The sequence below is a fragment of the Labrus mixtus genome, chromosome 15 (genome assembly GCF_963584025.1).
Source record: "Labrus mixtus chromosome 15, fLabMix1.1, whole genome shotgun sequence".
In the NCBI taxonomy this organism is placed as follows: Eukaryota; Metazoa; Chordata; class Actinopteri; order Labriformes; family Labridae; genus Labrus; species Labrus mixtus.
The window spans coordinates 24,481,872-24,500,237 of NC_083626.1; the positions used below are offsets into that span (position 1 = coordinate 24,481,872).

At 39.3% G+C, this 18,366-nt stretch overlaps 1 long non-coding RNA gene across 2 annotated transcripts; it reads left to right on the forward strand.

Moving 5' to 3' along the window:
* The first annotated feature begins 8,701 nt into the window (after positions 1–8,701).
* On the forward strand, positions 8,702–14,338 carry LOC132990104 (uncharacterized). 2 transcript variants are annotated; one of them, XR_009675961.1, is made up of 4 exons: positions 8,702–8,845; positions 9,255–10,945; positions 13,674–13,740; positions 13,902–14,338. It is a non-coding gene; the product is annotated as an uncharacterized LOC132990104 (long non-coding RNA). The 2 variants fall into 2 exon arrangements; XR_009675962.1 differs by lacking the exons at positions 13,674–13,740; positions 13,902–14,338 and having other exon boundaries at positions 9,255–11,018.
* Positions 14,339–18,366: the final 4,028 nt, after the last annotated feature.

Consider the following 18,366-nt stretch of genomic DNA (forward strand, 5'->3'; position numbering starts at 1 on the left):
CTTTATTCCTTGATGCAAAAAAAAAATCATCTTCCTCTAATTTGTCTCAATCCTCTGCTGTAGAATTAATACCAAAAAACGGACACTGCCATGTTTTTACTGGAGCTAAGAAAAAAATTCTGATATAAATGGGATGTGTCACATTGACTTCTCCTTTCAGCCTATCGTGTATTATTTCATTGCTAACATTCCAATGTGACTGTTTCATTTGACTAGCATCCTGTGATTTCAATTGGATTTAACATGAAAAAATAAAGAAATCACTTTTTATGAATTGTTTTCAGCCTCATTTTGTTACAAAAAAAAACATCAATCATACAACGGAAAAGGGCGATGGGGTTTTTATGCCGCAGGAACATGCTCATGTATGAACACACACACATGCATACATATAATACATCTGCTCTCTAACACATGAAGAATTTAACCACAGCCCATATGGACGTGCAGCTGGTTTGCATGAGCAGTAGTAATGACATCACTTCACACTGTTTTGTCTTTCACAGTTTGGGTGGGGCAGTGAAAACATCCACCAGCTGTCTTCTGTAAACGGCACAAGCCATGTTCATGAGCCCCATGCTGGAGTCTGGAGGTCGACTCACTACGTCCACCTGTGTGTTCACTTTCTGTCACCATTCACTGTATGTGACAGTGGGACTCGTTTATTTCCCATACCATCTTTACACACACACACACACGCCCTCCTTTCATCACAAGATCAAGCCCCATGGGAATTCCTCCCCTGAACCGTCTCCCTCCACACCCTACAAGGAAAATATTTCCTCAAGGCCATTGAGCCCGGCTGCAGAGCTGGACTGTTATCACTCTATGCAGTAACCATAAAGCCGTCACAAAAAGCACATTCCACAGACATAAATATACAGGGTCGAATCTGGTCATCCATAATCGGAGACCGTCCGACTGCTGCATGGGGCCGATTTAAACGGTGTAAATCCCAGCGGACGTGTGCATTCCTTTATGTTAATACGCTGACATTACTCGCAGCGTTTTTCACCTTGAACTCTGTGAGGTGACTCCTTAGTTTACACATAGTATATCTAAATTAAATAAACCAGCACACTCTAATTAAGACAGAAATGTTTAATTCCCTTCTCATTGGCACGTAACATAATTGAAATACTTTGTGCATTTAATTTTAACTTTTTTACTTTGACTTACACATTTCAACACATACCTAATTTGTACTGCTGCATTCACAAAACAGGTCTTTTTTTTATTAACTTTGAAGCAGCTCCTTCACGAATATCGTGACCCAAATATTTTTTCAACCAATCAGATTTACTGGATGAAAATGGTGCAGTTCGGACCTCAGATGGTACGAAACATGACGGAACAAAGAGAAGGAACAAAACCTTTTGGACGCTTTCTTTTTTTTTCAGTCACATGTTTGCGACCCACTGAAAACGGCTCCGCGACCCACTTTTGGGTCCCGAACCATCAGTTGAGAACCACTGCTTTAAAGTATTTTTGGTTAGTATTTTATTTTGTATCATCATCCGCTACCTCCCCAACATCAGTACTCATAATTCACCTTAATGTAAGGGACGAAAACACGCAGAAAACATGACTCCCTGTTGATCCATCAGTTCATATCACACACAACACTACATAAGTGAAAACGACTTTCAAGCAGATCAAGATGAAATCTTAACCTGGATAAAAGAGAGACACCCAGCCTCAGGGAGACATTTCCTATCCAACTGGCTTGCAAATTCGACTGATTTGAAAAACAGCGACAAAAACAACTCCTCCTTCCCTAAACTCTCTCATCCAGGTCTACACTCAAGAATAAAGACAATAAAGAAGATACATGTTCAGTTATTCTAATGGCTAGATGCCAGAAGTAAAAGTATAAATGTATCTATTGTTCTGATTTTGCTGATTTTCCCTTCTCCACCCAATGGCCTCTGTTGCCTCTAAAGTATATCACTCCAACTCTTCTCCTCCACAGCTCTCCTTCAATGTCACACAAGTCCCCCAGCTACAAGTCGGATCCCCTCCCATCCTTCATCCCATCCAGCTCTCCAGTTTCTCCACCTCTCTGTTCCTCCACCCGGCCAAGAGTCGTGTATTTGCAGTGGAATCTGGGATTACGAACAAAACTCAGCTGGCTGTTTTTACTGTGGGGTGTCTCCCCCCTCAGCGTAGTTACAGCTGCCAAATACGTCATGTTTTCCTTCTCCATGCCAAAGCACGCCCCTTCTAAACTGGTTGATGGTAAGATAATATTGGGTGGATTGGAAGGGTGGGAGGTAAAGGAGAGCACACAAGAGACCGACTGGGACCCTGAGGTCAGAGGGTGTGGTCTTCAGAATGAGCCTGTGATGAAAACTAAGCTGTGATGACCTTTCAGGTTCATGAAGAGGTAACAGGTATCACAGAGAGAGTTTTTCAAGTCTTTGTTTCTGCAAATTAAAGGATTCGAAAAATCTTCTACTCATAAGCGTCTGTTGCATAATGTCTCTCATCTGACAGAGTTTCCTATTCCAGGAAAAAAATAAAAAAAAGGAATGTTTACTGACTTCCTTCCTCTCTGGAAAATCATGAAAAGTGTTGATAGCATAACGGCTGGAAAACTTTGACGATGACAGCATGACCTCTCTAAGGTAACAAAGTTATCTCTGTTCACAAGTTTCCCTCTCCTAAAAACGATTACGTGAGGCTACTGTAGGCTATTTACAAGTTATTCCAAGAGCAGTTAAGTGTTGGTAGGTTATTTTGATTTCTGAAATGTTTGCATAATGCAATCAAATACATGGAGAGTCAGGAGACCCAGGTTCTGATTAAATGCCTCTACACTAGAAACATTTTCAAAATGTCTCAAAAATAACAAAATGAATATATCTTTCATAATATGCCACTGAAAAAAAGAAAGCAAGCTAAACTTCCAAACTCCATGTGATCTGCAGAGTCCCTCTGCACCTTTAAGAAAAAGCTAAAGACCCAGCTCTTTCATGAATACCTACTAACTTAATGATGATGGTCTCCATATTATTGATGATGATGATGGTAATGACGATGGTTTTTGTTTGATAACGACGACTTATAAGATGGTTTCTATACTGATTAGAGCTCTCAAGAACTGCCCTCAATGTTGTGCTTTGCCTCTGGTCACTTCCTGTCAGCACCTGTGTGTCCAATCAGACTCAAAGCTGATCGTTTGCTCTTACTGACATTGTTCCCTTTTTTCTAGATCCTTGCTTGTGTTGCACTTACTCTCTGATGTACGTCGCTTTGGATAAAAGAGTCTGCTAAGTGAATTGTAGAATTGTAAATAGTAAAAGACAGATGCACTTAATATAAACTCCCCTCTATTTTTATCACAATCAGAAAAAAAAGGTTGTTTTACAGAGCCACTGGACAACACCCACATTTCAATGAAGGTATTTCCACCATTTTTAAATACCTATCTAACCACCTGAGTTGAGCTAAATGGTAGAAAAGGCGTTATCGTAATTGCTGCTTCAAAACCAAAACCAAGATGGCTGCCCGCCAAAACGTTTTGAGGAAACAATTGCATCTTATTCCTTCTTGCGAGCAATACTCAGACTATATTTTCTATGGACACAAAGTTTTTGAGGCCTTTAGCCCGGTGGTAAGTAGCCTACTTTTAAACCACCTATACTTTGTCTTACATCGCAGGTAAATTAACATTGGTAACCACCTCCATGAACAGCTTGTCAGCTAATACACGAGGCTATAAAATGAATCCCGCAAAAACACTATGTTGGATAACAACAGGTGTTTCGGTTTAACAAGTGACCATGTTAGTTAGTGACTTCCAGGAAGGTGTCCTCGTGAGTTATGCTTCGTTCCATTTATTATTTTTATTTTTTATTTTTTTTTAATAACTTTATTGTAAACACAGACAATGTTACAAAGTTAGATTAACAAACAAAAGAACATGCCAGGGGTTGACAAAGACAAGTAAAAACCATAGATGAAAACTATAGGTAAAAACATAGTGAAGGGTAGAAATGGAAGGGTCTTCAGTTCACACAATTAAAATAAATACAATATTCAAGAGTCTTCAGGGCCTTGGGGTTCTCAGAGTGCTGGATGGTTTTTATGTACAGCTCATTAAAATAATGTTTGAAAATAGGTTTTCTGTTTGCAAATTTACTTTTATGGATATGAAATTTGGCCAAAATAATAAAAAGATTAATAATATGGTACTGTTTTAGTTCCGAGTTGCAGAAATCATAAAAACCAAAAAGCACATCTTTGTATAATAAATTAAAGCGTTTAAAGTAAAGTTAAACTACTGCGGTCCATTTACCTCGGAACTCGGAAGTCGGAACTGGGAATGACGTCACACCCGAGTTAACTGCGTTCCTGTTGCAAGTCGGAAAAGCAACATGGACGCGACAGGAGTACCTTTGTTTTGTTAGCTAATACCAGACAATAACAACACACTATGTGATAGTTTCTGACCGAAAATAACATGAAAACACCTCCACAGAGAGAACTGATTGATTTAATTACACTAAAAGACGACTAAGCTGCTAATAAACTCAACAGTTATTTATGTCGAAACACAAACTCTAGCAAAACCTTTAAACTTTGGAAAATTATAATAAAATTTGATTTGATTGTTGTTTTTAAATCGGAAAGCATCTTGTCATGGAAATGTAAAAAAAAAAACAGACTGCACGCTCAGCTCTTTCCAGGATAAGAAGTTAATACACAAATCTGTTTATGATCTGTTACTGTGGAAGATAGTAAACAAAACAGTCTTGGAAATAATTGCACTGGACCAATTAATCTCACTAGCATGATCTGCATATCAACAAAAGAAATGACCATGCATGATTTAACATATGCTGCATCACAAACTGTATCCAGGCAGGATGGTTCAACAGGGGGGGAAAAAGTCTGATTCTGTGCACAAGATGACTAAATATCTCTTGATCAAAGTGGATGACATGCCAAAAATAACCACGGTACAATTAACCTTTATTGAAAAAAACCCCCACAACACTAGCTATTTCAAATGGAATTTTTCTTTTCTCTCTCACAAAAATCAATCAGCTGATTAGGTTTGTGAACCGTTTGAGTGGCTCTCTGAAAGTGATTAGAGGAAGTTACAGAAGTGTACTCCACTTGAACTTGAGGATTTATGTTTCTGACAACTTGGCAGCAGTGAAAGAGTTGTTTTTTTTTCTCATGCAACACCCTTGCATGAAAGCAGCGGTTTGCATCCACCCACACTAGACGTGGACATCCCCCCAGAATCTCTCTCACACACACACACACACACGGGGGAGAAACTCCATATACTTGCACATACTTTGAAAAAAAAAAAAAAAAAAAGCATCATGGGAGATGTACTATGCAGTTTTAAATCTGGGATCCACATTAAGGGAGGGGTCCACAGTAAGACAAATATGGGGCCCCAATGACTAATGTGCACACACGAGGGAGGGACCAGACACATCCTCCATGTAAAGGTTCCATCTGACAGCTGTGTTGAAGGCCAGTCAGAGTTTTTTTAAACGACAGTTTACACTTTCAGCCATGATTAAAGTCACTATAAAGACTTTTATAGTGCTTATAAATCATACGTTGATCTCATGCATGTGCAGCTTGAGGCATCACTTGTATATTTATTCTTTTTTTCACTCTAATCAGGAGTATTATAAACAATTTTTATTGCTCTGTAGCATCTTTTTGGAATTTGTTACATTGCGAAATGAAGGGACATTGCTGCATTAGAAGAGCAACAGAACTACAAATGAGAGAAGAATACAAACTGCAATGATGTGATCTAATACTTTGTCTCTATAGACACACAAAAGACAAATAACAACGGACACTTGAATCGACTTCCCGTCTGTTTCTTGCACATTTCTCTTTGCTGTCATTTATTCCAAACATCTGTCGAGGGGAAACAATCTGGAAGGCATTTTCAATCTGTTTTTTTTTTTTTCCAGTGATTCAACTGTCCACAGAGGGGACATAACACCCTGCAGTAAACTGAAGACTGTGCAGATTATTACAAAGTAGTAATAATTAACAAAAGCTGATTTAATTACTAAAATGCACCATTAAAAAACACAGTGCAAGTGTGGAATATCAGGCGATGAAAGGGCTTTTATAACTCTCAAGAAACATCAAATGGAAAGTGTATTTAACAACCTTAGAAACAAGTAGGCTACATACACAACATTCTGCAAGTGATTAACATCAGCCTGGATAAAAAACAACAACAGAGGTTTATAAAGAGTGAGCAACACAGAGGAACAAGAAGTTTGAAAGTGATCATGTTGGGTTAGGATGCCCCCTGCTGTGGCTTTGGGAGAAACTAAAAAAAGTCAAACTTTAAACCTGATGGAGGAGGAATTCCAATGGCTCCTTTTCTCATAAACTAAAACCTGAAAGTTACAAAAAACTACATAAATGTGATGATGACAGTCATTGTAAGTCAGATTAAAATAGATAAAAGGTGAGGCAAACTGAATTCATTAGTTCCTGTTGCATTGTAACAGCAAAAACAGTAAATTAACAACCGGGAAAAAAAAGAAAATGTCAAGATTTATTATAGGGCTTTTATGCATTTTATTTGTGAAGGACAGTGGATTAGAGGAGGAAATGGGGAGGGGAGAGTCAGGACTGACGGGTAGTAAGGGAGCGATGGGTAGGACATGAACCTGAGTAGGACTACAACCTCCCTACATCAGGAGCAACCTGACCTCTAATAGGCCAACTGGGGCCAAATATCCACGGCTAAATACTTTACAAACATTCATTAAATTAAACAGTAAAGATGAATATGATATTATAAGTTATCGACCTGTAAAATATGTCAATATTCTGTATATTATCTGTAATCTAGTATAGCATGCTCACTGCACCTTCATCTGTATATTATAATCTGAAGAATATACTTATATTTATAGCATTTATTTATATTTATAGCATCCCATTAATCCAGCCATATATACCCAATAATTCACTTTTTTTTAGTCTATATCTGTAAATTTTGTAATTACTTGTAGTATAATAACTCTGAAGCTAACATCTCAAAAGTACAATCAGTTTAATGTACACTGCACATATTGCACAAGTTTACTTTTTCTTAAAATTGTATTTTATTTACCATTTTGCACAATTTAGAATTTATTTTATTTTACCTTTTTACCTCATTTTGGTTGTATTGCACCGCGGGTCGGAGACAAACGCAATTTCGATTCCACTGTATGTCTGGCATATTTTAAAATTGACAATAAAGTTGACTTTGACTTTGACTTTGACTTTGATAGCACAGATTCTTGCACTTTCTGCTGATTGCACTTCTGGTGAGATGCCAAACCTCATTTCGTTACTCTATACTTGTATATGTGTAATGACAATAAAGTTGAATCTCATCGCTCTCATCTAATTTTTAAAGAAAATAAAAACTGTCACTATGATTTGAGATATTGGAGTTGTGTTATTGGTATGTAAAAGAATCTTAAAAACATACTTTCAGAGTATATTGTTAACTTAAATAGACTAATTATGCAACAGAGGCCAAATGGTTTTACAATCCATTTAATCAAATTTACACATTAACAGTTTGAGACACTTAATAGTAGATAATAAATAGTTTAACATTGTTTTCGTTTTGTTTGTATTAAGTCATTTAAAAAAATGTTCCTTAGCAACACATGTCTATCAGAGATGGATACTGTCATGTTCATTTCAACACTTGCAGTCCTGATAAACAGCTGAGTTACTGATCGCTTCCCTGAACTTTCTTGGAAAGCTTCTTTAAAGTTACTTGTTATAAAGACTCACTTTGAAGAGCACATTTGAAACCAGTGCTTTTAATCTTCAAAATTCAAATGCAGAGGCCTTGTGGTTGCAAATGTAGCCTATGTAACCCTTTTTTTAATTTCCCTCGGGCTCAATAAAGGATCTATCTATCTATCTATAGGCCTATATTATGCAAATAAAACATTTTTAACATCCTACATTTAGTTATCAGGAAGTTAGAGCTGTGTTTAAAGAATGGAGAATCACGTTTTGAACAACAAAAATAGTCCAACAGTTAATGAATTTTCTTGCTACTAGGCCTGTACAAGAAAATGTGAAATAACAAACCCTCAGGCATATTTTATAATCACAAACGTAAATGGGTGTTAACAAGGACGCCACGAACTTCCGCATCAAGATGTTACACCGTAATGTTTTACTTTTCCGTTATTTTGACGTTTCAGGACCTTTAAAAACAACAGCTACGGCATTTTTGTTCATTCAAAGAGTGATTATAATTCAGCAGTGATTGAAAACTAATGAAATCATTTAAAAAATATATATATTCTAGAAGAACGAGTGAGCTGCCCTCGCCTTGTAGTCTACACAAGGCAAATTCGAAAAAAAATAGCACTTCTCTGGCCTTTAATTACCTACTAGTTATCAGTAAAAACGCATATTTGTTGACTATATGTTTAAAAACTTGTATGTGGTCGGTGCAATGGAGAAAAAAGAGTGAAAAATAAAACGGAAAACCAACGAAAACCGGAGAGCAGTGAATCCTCTTGTCTCGTTTGCACTCTCTTCCCGCTCTGCGCCTATTTGTAAACATGCGTCAAAAGCACGTGATCCCGTGTAGCCCTTTCGGAGGGACGTCCAATCAGCAAACGGGGGTGTGTGCGGCTGGGCGTGGCCTGTTTGTGTTGCTGCGAAAAATGTCGATGGACAGGGGTTTTCATCATTTCGGAGGACCACCGTCAATTTGAAGAAGAAGAAGAAGTTGGAGGTAAACAGGAGGATTCAGAGATGATGACGAAGGAGTCAAAACAAAATCACCTAACGTGTTGCAGCGAATGAGATGCTCTGGGTAAGTTTTCTCCCTTTCCTACAGAATCTGTTTATTTACATCCAGCCTGCTCCAATGAACCATACACCATCCTCCATGTATGGCTATAGGTTAAAGTGCGTCTATTGTTGGTGGTAGATTGTTTTTTAATTAACGTGAAGTAACATGCTACTTCTTTTTCTTTCTAATACAATGATTGTAGGATATTAAATTCCCCATGCTTCATTCCTTCATAGCTTGTTTATCTCCAACAGTTATATAAAAATAAATCTTACAAAAGGCGAATAAGAATTCGGCCCGCGGTTTGTTTAATATGATGTCGTGCGCAGTTTCAAACGTTACCCGGAAATAAGGCAAGGTATTTGAGTCTCAGATGTTGTCTTATAAAACATGCCTGAGCGCATATGTGTTGCTCGTGTTTTCTGTTCAGAGAGGAGCACGCCGGGATGGAGACGAGAGGTGTGCTGGATGCTTGCTGCTGCAGGAGGATGTTGCGCACTTGAATTTACCTACGGAGTGAGAGGTCTGAAGGCTCTGAGCATCCATGAGGTACTGCGTAGTCATGTTATTGATGAGGTAGATGTTGTTTTTGTTCAGTGGACTCTTTTATCAGCACTTTAGACTTACTAATTGTTGACTTAGTTTGTATATATCTTTAATATAGGAGGATATGAAGTTTATTGTAAGTTTTTTTTATGTAGATGATTTTTAATTTAATATTGTAAGTTCAAATCATTGAAAGAATACTAAATGTTCTTGCAACTTTTACAGGACATTTTTATTATAAGCTTCTTGATGTTGTTATTATTGCAGCTGTCAGAGTTTTCTGTGTTTAGCATTCTAAGTGTCAAGTGTTTGTTATGGCTCTTCCAGACGAGCTTGATTTGATTTAAAATATAGCAATTAAAAGGAAAATGCATTAGTAATAACTTTATTTAATAACTCTTTATGGTAAAAAAAAAAAAAAAAGAACCCAGAGTTGAAATTATGTAATGTTGTTTTTTTTTCCTCTCAATGTGCGTTTGCAGAAATAGAAATCCTTCAATTAGTTTCTTTAAAGAAAAACTGTTGTTGATTCTTTGTGAAGGTGAACTTAAGTGCGTACACCTGCTGTGCCAGTGTTTTGACTCAGCTCCATCCATCCAGAGGGTTCTATGTCATACGCACTTTTTATTCCTGATGTAAACAAACCCTCCTGAAGCAATACCCGGATCTAACACAGGATGGCGTATTTCTGCAGTCATACCATCTTGTTCTGAATGAAGACACCAGTAATAGTGTTATGGGAATGAGACGGATGCAAGAGTGGGAAGTATTGATGCAAAACTGGAGCGTGGGCGACGCAGTATTTGCATATGTAAATGAAAATGCATTTTCATACTCTTTGTCTCCTAAACTTTCATGACAGGACGACGGCTACCATCCATCTTGATGCTCTTTGGAAACAATGATCTGATATCCCTTCAAGTCAACCCCCCCCCCTCCCCAAAATGTCTGCAGTCAGCTGACGAGTAAGAAATAAAGTTCTGCAACTGTGGGTTGAATGAGCTCAAGGGAAATGAATGTATCAAAGAATAGAACCCAACAACACAATTAAGCTTTGAAGCTGAAATTGCTTTCCTCCCAGACACATTTTTACCATTTCTCTTCTCACAGAGTGAAACAAGGATTGCTTTCAACTCTCAGTGCAAGGTAAGAGCTTGTGCATTTCACTTAATAAACATCCAGGACACGTTTCTAAACAGTGCAGCTGCTAACTGTTGATGTAAGTCATTCATAAAAACGCAGAACTTAATTGGCCCGCTGCAAATTAGCATTGTTACAGTTCAGAGTGTGTCTGCTTTTAACTGCACTTTACAGCAAAAATAATTGAATTTTACAATTGCACAGCATCAAAGTGTTATATCTGTACAAAGGTCACATGTCTCGTAGTCTGGTAACAGTGACTGCTTCTCATTGTGTGCGTGCATGCTCTACAAGTCTCATCATAATTCCCGGGAATTTTCTCAGGAACTGCCCAGGACGAAGCTCTCAGAGATTTCTCTTTTATCACACAGTGCGTGACGCCTGATCAGACGACAACGTCCCCCAGAGACGGCCTGTTTGCTTTTTGCCTGAGTGGTAAGTAAAAAAAAAAAACTGGTAATAACAGAACCATGTTTCTCTGTTTACTTTCAATAAAGTACAATTAAAAGGTAATAACTTTTTTTTTTTTTTAACTAAATGTTTGTGGGGGTCCATGAAGGAACTCTGCCCAGTATTCCCATTAAGGCCAAAAACAATATGAATGGAGCTGACGTGGCAGCTTTCCAAGGGAGAGATTACGGTTGAGGAAGTGGAACAGGCATGGCTGATAGATGACATGGCTAAAATTAAACACAGTGTCCACAGTGGATGAGGAGCATAAATAGCAGACAGGAAGGAGCAGCTCTTGGATGTATCATTAAAGCTGCAGCAGGTCTCCTTCAGTGTAAACACAAACCACTGTCACAGTAAACACTCCTGTTCTCATTAGAGGCTACAAGCTGTCAAAACACACAAATATATATAATGATGCCACTTACAGACTTTATTATATAAGACGTATTAAATACATAATTTATTTGAAATATTAGTAGTGTAAGAATCTGGCCAATATAAAGCCCCTCCCTCTTTTTGTTGTGCTATGAAAACAACAAATAAATATTAATTAGGGATTAAATTACAAATAATAAAATATTGAGAACATGTAGACTGCTGCTTTAGCTCTTCGTTTATTTTTAGGAGTCTAATATTTTCTTCTTTTTTTGCAATAGTTTAAACCGGTTTATCTGGTAACAATTGGAAAAATATTAACCAAGATGGATCAATCACAGGTACATTATCATAATACATTAACTAGTAATCTAAAAACTTCTAAATTAATACAGAGAATAATGCATAAACTATTTAAGGGCAACCCATATTTTGAACTAAAGTAAAGTAAAACCTCAAATGGTATGATAAATGATTTGATATTAAAGGTCAAATGAACACAAATGTAGGTAACATAATATATAAAACCAGGTTTAACAATAAGAAAAACAGTTTTCTCTCGACTCGACTTCAATGCAGTAACGTCCTGTGGCCACAAGAGGGTGGAGATATGGCTCACACAGCTGCATTGATAATGTAACACTGATAAAATAACTACACGCTGCCAAGCTGTCCTTTGGAAACTGGCCCTTAGTCAACCATTTTTCTAAAAGGTTTAAGAACAAATCGAAATGAAAAGTTCCTAACCTTTCATAAAAGAGACACAACAAATTAAAAAACATCTGTTTCATATTTGTTTTTAGATTCCTTAAAATTACCTTGAGGACTTTTTTAGCTGGTTATGAAACTGAAATGAATACTGGTGCTTCTTTGTGACCTAAAAAAGCAAACTAGACCATCAGGGAGAAGATTGATGATGTCTAGATGGTTCTTGTATCTGCCTGTGGCGCCTGCCGAGGGGTCGCTCTCACACTGCACGTAGCAGAAACGCTCTTTTTGAGTACATTTTGAAACCCAAAACACAATTTTGAGTTGCATGTTGGACATCTAAAATGACTTTGACGGATGCAAATCAGTTCTTTGTATTTGTCTGTTCTGTTAGTATGCATGATCTGTGCAGTTAAAAGAGAAACTGTATCACAGATTTAAGAGCATTTTTATTTATAGATGGCTCCTTGATTTGTACTGGCAGAGTAATACTGTGAGGAATTCATGTATACAATCGTCCTCGCAGGAAAAATAGCACCAACCACAGTGAAGTGCTCTACTAGAATTCCTGTTTCTTGCTGTTCCTGTAGTAATCTTGAACAGGATGCACATATAGACCAAGGGCATCTTTATCCCAGCAGAGCACACAGATCTCAGTCCTCAAATCGATACTCTCAGCATCTACCAGGGTGCTCAGAGCAAACATGCTCTGATCCCTCAGATCCCTTACATTCGCCATATAGCCGGAGGGTGAAAGCTGATTCTTTTACCGATGCTCATCCTCTCTCACTCTTGTAAGGTGGAGCTAAAGGGCTCCATATCCCCTCGGCCCCCGGAGGGAAATTAGGACAACACGAGCTTTGAACGCTGCAGGCAAGAAAAAATTTACAACAACATGAAATCTCGAATGAAAATCGACACCTGTAAATGAAGTATAATAAACATTTCTAACACTTCTCAATAGTGGTTATGACTTTGTGCTTTAATAGCTCAAGCATGCCTTTTGAAATATGTGATATAAAAGTGCAGGGTTCAGGTGGTCAGTGAGGCCGCATTGCAGCATGGAAGATATTCTCAAACATAGTTGAATACAGTTCAACACTTGAGTTCTGGCCAAAAGTTATCAGAGTTGCAATAAATGCCGTCCCCTGTGGAAGCATTCCTCCATGAAGTGTATGAAGACACTTGTCACGTTTATCTATAATAAGAAAGTGCAGCAGCAGTGAGCCGAACAATACAAAAACTTTGTTTACCTTTTTTTCTTTTAGCTGAGGCAAAGCTTTTTTATTTCAGCTTAGCACATAAAAGAGACTCTTTGCTTTAGAGATGTAGACAGACCGAATAAGCATGGCCTTGTTGAGAACACATGAGCTCATAAACCAGACAGCTTGTTCCTCTTTGCACCCCCTCTGGACGTTGTATGCAAATTAGATTTTTAAATACACCCACAAATATTCAAACACCGGACGTACATTTCTCCCAGCAAGTTCTAATTGTTGATTTTTGAGACCTGTCATTTTTTAGAACTTGTACTTTAAAGAGCCGAGTGAAATCTGTGCCTGTTTCTGTTAATACTGTTACCACGGTGCCCACACTGAGCGTCCCTTTCCTCCCTTCTCTCTGCTAGATGGAGTTCGCAGCATTATCCTCGAGACGGCCGCTGTAGCATTCACACGGCTCATAACGCTTCACAGGTCAGCCAACGTCTAGTGTCCAATGTCACATTTGTTTTGACTGAAACTCATGTCCTAAGTCAAGAGAGATCTGTCATCGCTTGTTGATTTTTGGGGGCTTTATTCTTTGGTTTTGCACTCTAAGAAGGGTTTTTTTTTCATTCCTTTATCTCTCCCCACAGCTCCATTGTCTGAATTACATAACAGTTGAAGAATCATCTGATCAAGGTATGTGAACAATGAGATGAATCTACAAAGAGCTACATTCTTAAAATAAACTGTACTCGCGTTTGACTGAACCAAAAGAGACTATTTATAAGACAGAGACACAAGAAACTGCTTTATCCCTGTGTTAGATTTATTGCAGTCTATTATATTACTTTAGAGCGACATACGTTTAATCTTCCTATGATGCTAAAGGATTAAAGATTCTGGATAAGAGTTTAAAAAAGAGGATAAAACAGTTTCCTGCCTTTCCCTTATGGCCGAGTTGTGGTAGGAAGTGCCACGAACTGAAAGAGGAAGTACAAACATGTGGTTGGCATATATTCTTGATAACTAACAATGTGTGGTTTGTCAATCGCATCAAGCTTTATGTTTTTAAACATCGTCCATCTAAATCAAAAAAGCAAACCATCCTGAAACGTTTCCCTTTTTCCTGCAGATTCAGAGCTAGGTGCAATCGCATTCAAAGACGGTATTTAAAAAAAGCCAAAACACTATGTAAGCACTTATGCAACTGATACACAAGCTGGGGATGTGCCTTTAAAACCAGTGGGTTGTCAGGTGATCAAGGAGACTCAGTCAGCTCAGCCTCACAGACGTAGGAGCATGAGTGTGTCTCTAGCTGAGAGCAGAGCAGCCGAGAGAGAGAGAGAGAGAGAGAGAAAGAGAGAGACCCAATTATAAGGGGACACGGGGGGAAATGGGGACACAGCGGCGTCACAGAGTGAGGGGACAGGGAGCCATTGGTGGTAGGGTCCCTTTAACTGTAGTCTGCTCATGCTCACTTGCCCTGTGTAGCAGCTAGCGAGTTTTGTTTTCTGGCTCAGCTTGATCAAGTAGTTGTGTTGTGTGTAGCCATAACAGTGGTATAAAAGCACAGAGAATTAAGTGCTGCGTCACACTGGGGAAGGAAAGGAGGGGGGGTGGGGGGGGCAACGTGATCATGCACGGCTGTGCGTGCATGTGCACAATAGTCTGCGCTGTCTCTGTGTATGTGTGTTAGATCGAAGTAGCAGTCTTAATAGCAGTTCTGCTGTTGCAACAAGATGAAAATAAAGAGTGCGTGTGTTTTTTTCAGAGGCAAGCAGAAATAGGGAGAGAGAGAGGAAGAGGAAGATACAGAGAGGGAGGGAGAGCAAGTCAGAGAGAGAGAGAGAGAGGGAGAGAGATTTTGGATTAGTTGCTACGTCACTTTTTCATGTCAGGAGAAACAGAAGCCGAGATAACAGAAGCTCAGAGTCATCGAGTTTTCCACCTGAAGTGGACACAATGGTTTCGGACAACCTCGAACCTCGCTTTCTCCCATCTCGTCCTCCTCGGTAGTTTTTGATCTGCTCTGCCTGTCGCTTTTATATATATGTGCGTGTGTTTGTTTGTGTGTGTGTGTGTGTGTGTGTGTGTGCGCTGCGTGTGTGTAAGCTGACGTTGGAGAGTTTCAACATGGATCCTGGAGATGTGGAGTTTCTCCGGGTGTTGTTTTGATCGGATTGTAAAGGTGTGTGTGTTTTCGGGGTGGGCAGAAGGTGCGGCAAAGGGGTTAACAAAAAAGAATATTCTGGAGGGTTGTGAATATCACAGTGAAGCTGGGGCTCGGGAACGGGTTCAGCAGAGAAAATTATCGGAGAATTTGACCGATCGGTGTTTGCCATCTTAAAGGAAGACGGATGATTACGTGTGTGCAGATATGTGAATACAATCATGGAAGGTGCGGCTGACCTATAATGAAACAGTCCGATACCTTAAATACGCCATCGTATGGGAGATGCAGCAAAGGATGGCCGATTCAGGGAAGAGGTGGATACCTTTTATACGTTGCTACATGTGTACATTCTTGTGATTGTGTTGGGAGCAGTCGACTGCCGGCCTACTGTTGTGGCTGACTCTAGGTGGAGTTAAAGGGAAGAGAGAGCATGGAGATAGACTGGTGTTAGCATCCAGCTGTATGTTTTTATCACACAAACAGATGAAGCTCGGTGTCTGTGGCCGCTGGCACGTTAGTCATGTGATTTGTTTTTCATCCTCCAGGGCCGATGGGATTTGGCGTAACTCTTCCCAAGATACATTTGTCTCTGCGTAGTTAGGAGGGCCAGATAGGGTGACGCAGACACTTCTGGGCTGGACTTCTTCCTCAACCAGTACACAGCTCGTGTCTGTCTCTATCTGTTTATCTTTTGTCTCTTGGAGAAAAGGGAGCAAGGAGAAGGGGGTAAATGTCATGGCTCAGGATCAGAGAGAAAAGAGGAAGGAGAGGGGGGAAAGAGAGAGGGAAGTTGTTTACCTTGCTCTCTTGGTGACTCTTGTTTGGCTTCTCTCCAGTTCACTTGCACTGGACTTCCTAAAGCTGCTGCATCACAGGATGTCGTGCCAAAGCTGGTCTCTCATTGGATGGGTGGCGCTCCCCAAGCTGCACAGCAGTTCTTTATTGGCTTTGTACAAGCAAGCAGCTGGAGTTCAACATCTGATTGGTTTAGAAGCACTGGTCTCTGACATACAAAGCTTCTGCGGTCACCGAAACCCTTTCCATGGATACAAGAGTGCTATGACGTTGACGTGGGCGTGGGTTGGTAAAAGACGCTGACATTTGTTTCGTTAGTAGGTTTGAGCATTTGCAAGTGATGAATGGGGTTTGTTTTCGAAAGGAATGTCTGTTCCTCTTGGTAAGGTGTGTTGTTGTTTTTTTATACGTTTATGGTCGAGCTGATGGGGACATTTCATGAAAATACTTGCCTCCTACACTGCAGTGGGTCAACCTCAGGCCTTTGTGATGCTTTGTTTCAGAGATACTGTATACGTCTGGCAGATTCTCTCAAAGTTTTCCAAGAAAAGCTGTGAATGTGTGCACCAAGGGGCTGAGAAAATAGAGACTAGGGTTGTAGCTACAGCAGATTTTTTTTAACTTTGATACGATTCCAGTAAAATTCAAACAATATCGATACCTTTTTAAGTCCTAGTCATGCAATATTAGATCATTTCTGGTTTTTAATTAGCAGTAAAACACCTGTACACCGTCTAAATTGCACAAATATCTGTTTTAGTGCAATTTAGCAGGACTCTCTTTCTCTTGCAACAGCTTTTGGTTAAAATATTTGACTGATTTGTAGTTTTTTTTTAAAGCCTCAGTACTGTTATTGATAATATCAATCATTAAAATATTGCAGATTGTTTTGTTTTTGACACACGTGGCATCAAAAGTAGGGATGTACTTAACATTTGGACAACCCTATCAGAGATATTGTCTCTAAGGCTTTATCGTAAAGAGTCTTGGTTGCACCAGTAGTTTGTCAGAATTTATTAACAGAATTTATACCAATCAACATGGCCGCACTTTCCTTGCAAGAATTCACACCAAATTACAGTCAGGAATTTCCCCACGACTTGCCCGAGACGTATCCGTCCCTTTCAATAACATTTTTTAAAAGAACCGCACTTTCCTAGCGAGAATTTTTTCTAGACCTTCCTGTTCACCCTGAACCATCAGGGTGACAGAGAGCTGCTCAGCATCTTCTGCCGAGCATGCATGCATGCCTGACGCTAGCTCATACCTGTAATGAGGCTGACCACTGCATGAAGGAAACAAGTCCCAAGACGTGACAGATGTTCTCGTTCTCTACGCTGAAAGTACAACACCTGAAAGATGTCACTTGCCTGATATGATGCAAGAGAAAATGTGGCTGCCTGTGGTCTGCATTGCAGCTCCAGCTTCCACAGTCAGCTTCTCTCTCTCTCTCTCTCTCTCTCGCTCGCTCTTTCTCTTTTCCTCTAGCTCTCCTTTCAAGATGTGCTGATGGTACAACATAGCGTGAACTGTAGCTGCCTCTGCATTTCCATTTGTAAAGATCATTGTAATGAAAAGATGATTGTTGACATTGGCACTGAAGTCGGTGTACCCGAAGTCCCTTTACGACGTTGTGGGTTATTTTCTTAAAACTCCGCTAAGCTTGGTTAGGCCTGGCTCAGACCACGGGAGTTTTTGGACGATATACCTCTAACTTGCTTTCTCCCTAGATTGGGAAAGGAATCTTGCTCGGCCTTTGTAGTCAGTTTTAAGTTTCGGCCCACGCTAACGTTTAACGTGAGGTCTTTACAGAACCAGTCTTGAACCTCCTGAATGGTTTGTAGATTCATTGGGGCTGTTCACATAATGATAAAATAGTTTGATTTCAAGTGCAGATGACACACCACTGTTTTGTGAGCTGGACATGGGGAGGGAACAGAGTTTTCCAAGTAACCATAAATTAGGGATGTTCCTAGGCAACTCATTTCCTTGTTTGTTAGACAGAAATTTGAATTCAGACTAAATGACTAGTCTAAAGGTAATAACACACTCAGAAAACAGCCACATTTGGCCCTATTCATTTAAAATAGTCTGCCAAACAAAATCTAATTTTACCTGCAGAGTGTAGCTAATGTTAGCAGTGCTAG